This window comes from Alligator sinensis, unplaced genomic scaffold (genome assembly GCF_000455745.1).
Source record: "Alligator sinensis unplaced genomic scaffold, ASM45574v1 scaffold1008_1, whole genome shotgun sequence".
NCBI lineage: Eukaryota > Metazoa > Chordata > Crocodylia > Alligatoridae > Alligator > Alligator sinensis.
Genome location: NW_005842013.1, coordinates 1,934,180 through 1,939,016, shown reverse-complemented (window position 1 = coordinate 1,939,016; position 4,837 = coordinate 1,934,180).

Below are 4,837 nucleotides of genomic sequence, written 5' to 3'. Positions count from 1 at the left end.
CCATGTGTAAAAGCGCCATCTGGTGACTTATACTAAAGCAACACCTACTAACACCAAATTTACAGCTAAGGAACAAATGCAAAGTTACTGCTGAAGTTTTTGTTTGTAGTTGATCTGAGGACATAGGCAGGCAACGTTCTTTGAGTAGATGTGATATTTTTTATTAGACCAACTGAGAATAGATTCATAGATTCATAGATTGTAGAGTCGGAAGGGACCACAATGGATCATCATGTCCAACCCCCTGCCCCTGGCAGGAAAGAGGACTGAGGTCAGATGACCCCAGCCAGGTGGCTATCTAGCCTCTTCTTGAAGACCTCCAAGCTCGGTGAAAGCACCACCTCTCTTGGAAACCCATTCCAGATCCTGGCCACCCTTAGTGTGAAAAATTTCTTCCTAATATCTAACCTAAATCCACCCTCAACTAGTTTACACCCGTTATTCCTAGTCACTCCCTGGGGTGCCTTAGTAAACAGGGTGTTACCTATTCCCTGTTGACCTCCCTTAATAAATTTATAGGCGGCCACAAGATCTCCCCTCAGCCGTCTCTTGTGAAGGCTGAAGAGATTCAGCTCTCTCAACCTCCCCCCGTAGGGTCTATCACAAAGGCCATTAATCATGCGAGTGGCCCTCCTCTGGACCCTCTCGAGATTCCCCGTGTCCGTCTTGAAGTGCGGCGCCCAAAACTGGACACACACTCCAACTGCGGCCTCACCAGTGCCGCATAGAGGGGGAGCATCACCTCCTTTGATCTATTAGTCATGCACCTGCTAATGCACGACAAGGTGCGATTGGCCTTGTTGATGGCCTCATTACACTGCTGGCTCTTGTTCATCTTGGAGTCATTTATGGCTCCAAGATCCCTCTCTGCCTCCGAGCTGCTGAGAAGGACACTCCCCAACCTACAGGTGTGCTGGGGCTTCCTCCTTCCCAGGTGGAGTACCTTACACTTATCTTTATTAAATTGCATCCTATTTCTCTCTGCCCATTGATCCAACCTGTCCAGGTCAGCCTGAATCTGCTCCCTGCCCTCCGGTGTACTAATTTTGCCCCATAACTTGGTATCATCAGTGAACTTGGAGAGGGTGCTCTCCACGTCCTCGTCGAAATCGCTGATGAAGATATTAAATAATACCGGCCCGAGGACCGAACCCTACAGGACCCCACTGCCCACCTCCCTCCAGGCCGAGAAGGAACCATCCACCGCCACTCTCTGGGTGCGGTCCCTAAGCCAGTTGGCCACCCGCCTGACCGTGTAGGCATCCACTCCACAGTCTGCTAGCTTCCCAATGAGGACAGGGTGCGAGACTGTGTCGAAGGCCTTCCTAAAGTCCAGGAAGATGACATCAGCCTCAGCTCCCACGTCCAGGCAGTGTGAGACCAGGTCATAGAAGGCTACAAGGTTTGTCAGGCAGGATCTACCTGTCACAAACCTGTGAGTAGTTGGAAAAAAGTTCTTAGCAAGCTTTTGGGAGCAATCACCCTTCTTCAGGCATAGGGAGTCTCTGCTGGCCTGAGATTCCAAGGAATGAGAGAAGCTAAAAGTGTGACAGGAATGTAAATAGGTAGGAATTAGGAAAACGAATGGTAGAGGAGGGAAGGGAAGGGGAAAAGGGAAGGGGAAAGAAAAGCCAAAGGTGAGTAAGGGAGACACTACAGTGGTAGTAATTCAAGGTAGAAAAGAGGCAGTCTGTGAAAAAGGGAAGAGCTGGAAATTAGGAAGATAAAGGGCAGAAAAGTAGGGGAGGGGAGAGAAGGGGAAAAAGCAGGGGTGGGAGATGTAAGAGGTCAGGCCTGGCAGGTACCTGGTGAATCAGATGTCAGGCAGGTTATACTGTGTTGTAAATCCAAGGTCTATATTGAGTCCATGATTTTTTGTATCCGGTAGATTTATGAAGTGAAGTTCATCGGCTTGTCAATAAAAGGTGTTTTGTAAATTCCCTTTGAGGATCAGAACTGAGAGATCAGAGATGGAGTGGTTGTCTTGCGAGAAGTGTGCCCCTACAGGTAATTGGGTATTCGATAGATTTTTGTCAGGAAATGGGCGGAAGAGAACCTGATGGCGTTTAATACTGAAAAATGCAAGGTTCTCCATGTTGGGAAGAGGTTCTCCATCACTGGCACTGCAGCATGCTTATAGGCTCGGCAGTGCTACACTGGCTAGCTATCAAATTGGGGATTTGATAGATTTTTGTCTTTGATAGATTTTCGGTGTGCGTTCGTTCTGGTGCGCAGTTGTTGTTTGGTTTCTCCTACATATTTTCTATCAGAGCATTCAATGCACTGGATGAGATATATAATGTTTCTGGAGGTGCCAGTGTAAGATCCAGCAATGGTGATGCTTTTGTTATAGGGTGTAGTTATTGTGCGGGTAGTAGAGATGTGTTGGCAGGTTTTACGTTTCTTGTTCTCATGTGGGTTGTTAGCTCATTGATCTAGGGGTGTGAGCATTGCTTAGCATACGAGAGGTCCTCGGTTCAAATCCCAGATGAGCCCATTTTTGAACCTCATGTTGGTGGTATAGTGGTGAGCATAGCTGCCTTCCCAATAGTTGACCCAGGTTCAATTCCAGGGCAACACATCCCCTTATTTCTTGCCTAGCGCAGGGTGGCTGGACCCAATGATCTTGTGAAGTCCCTTCCAGCTCTTTACAATCAATCTATTGTCTGAATCCATTTGGTGTGGTTTGGGTCATAGGAAGTTTGCTTCTAGTGATGAGGTTAGTGAGGTTCGGTGCTTGTTTAAAAGCTAGGATGGGTGGTTCTGTAAAGATCTCTTTAAGAATTGGATCTTCTTCTAGTACGAGTTGCAATGGTTTAAGGATATTCCATGTAAGTTTCAGGGAAGGAAGATATGTCAAAAATAATGGTGTGCGATTTGTGGGGATTTTCTTTTTGTATTGCAGCAATTCTTCATGTGGTATCCAGGTGATTCTTCCAAATGTACTCACCTTTGGCTTTTCTTTCCCCTTTTTCCCCTCCCTTCCCAGCTTTACCTTTTGTTTTCCTAATTTCTACCTATTCACATTCTCACTGATATCCTGTCACACTTTTAGCTTCTCTCATTCCTTGGAAATCTCAAAACAGCGGAGTTTCCCTGTGCCAGAAAGCTTGCAAAGAACTTTGTTCCAGCTACACAGTTGGTCTAATAAAAGATCTCACATCTACTCAAAGAACCTTGCCTGCCTAAGATACTGCTGAGCTTTTAAAACTGGTTTGGGGAAAAAATGTCCCATCACACAAGCTTCCTTCCTTTCCATGAACTTCTTGGTTTATAACATTCTGGCAGGAGAAATCTGCTCCTCCATGCTGATCCTGAACTTGGTTTCCAGAAACAATCTCTACCCCAGTGTTTCTCAAGCTAGATACCGAAGTTCTTAATAAGCAAATATGCCGGGGAATAAGGGCTATGATTATGGAGGCAGAGCTAAGGTTTTCATAGATTTCATAGACATTAGGGCTGGAAGGGACCTCGGAAGATCATTGACTCCAGGCCCCTGCCCCAGGGGCAGGAAGTCAGCAGGAGTCATAGGATCCCAGCAAGATAAACATCCAAATGTCTCTTGAAGGTGTTCAAGGTAGGTGCCTGAACCACATCCGACAGCAGTCTATTCCAGACCTTGGGGACTCGGACAGTAAAGAAGTTCTTCCTTATGTCCAGCCTGAGGAGTCATGGAGAAGTTTGTGACCATTTGACCTTGTCTTCCCTTGGGACGCTCTGGTGAACAGATGTTCCCCTAGATCCTGGGGAACACCCCTGATAAAGTTATAGGTGGCCACCAGATCACCTCTGAGCCTGCGCTTTTCCAGGCTGAAGAGTCCCGTGGCTCTCAGCCTCTCATCATAAGGTCTGTTTTCCTGCCCTCTGATCATGCGCGTGGCTCTCCTCTGGACTCTCTCAAGCTTCTCCACATCCTTTTTGAATTGTGGAGCCCAAAACTGGACGCAGTACGCCAGCTGCGGCCTCACCAAGGCCGAGTACAATGGGAGAATGACGTCCCAGGATTTGCTTGAGAAGCATGCATGCATGCAAGCCAGCGTTTTGCTCGCTTTACTAGCTGCAGCATCACATTGAAGGCTCATGTTCATCTTGTGGTCAATCATGACCCGCAAGTCCTTTTCGTCCATAGTGCTAGCCAGTGTAGCACTGCCGAGCCTATAAGCATGCTGCAGTGCCACAGTGATGGAGAACCTCTTCCCAACATGGAGAACCTTGAATTTTTCGGTGTTAAACACCATCAGGGTCTCATCCGGCCATTTCCTGAGCCTGTCAAGGTCAGCTTGGGTCGCCCTCCTGTCCTCCGGTGCGGATGCTTTACCCCAGAGTTTGCCCAGTCCACTTCTGACACCCACGTCCACATCATTAATGAAGATGTTGAATAGTGTTGGCACAAAGACAGAGCCTTGGGGGACCCCACTGGTCACAGGGCACCATGACGATTGACTTCCATCAATTAGCACCCTCTGGGTCCGACCACCGAGCCAATTACCCAGCCAGCGGATCGTGGTGAAGCCGAGGCCGCAGTTGGCCAGTTTTTCCAAGAGGTGATCATGGGATACCAGATCAAAGGCTTTTTTAAAGTCAAGATATATGACATCAATCTCTTCTCTCTTGTGCAGGTGATAGGTTACACCTGGTCATAAAAGGAAATAAGATTGGTCAAGCAAGACCTACCCGCAACAAACCCGTGCTGCTTATCCCTCAGGATGTTGCCATCGGCCAGTCTATTAAGAATGGCCTCTTTGATAATCTTTTCTAAGACCTTCCCCGGGATACAGGTCAGGCTGATGGGCCCTGTAGTTTGCCAGATCCACTTTCCTCCCTTTCTTAAAGATAG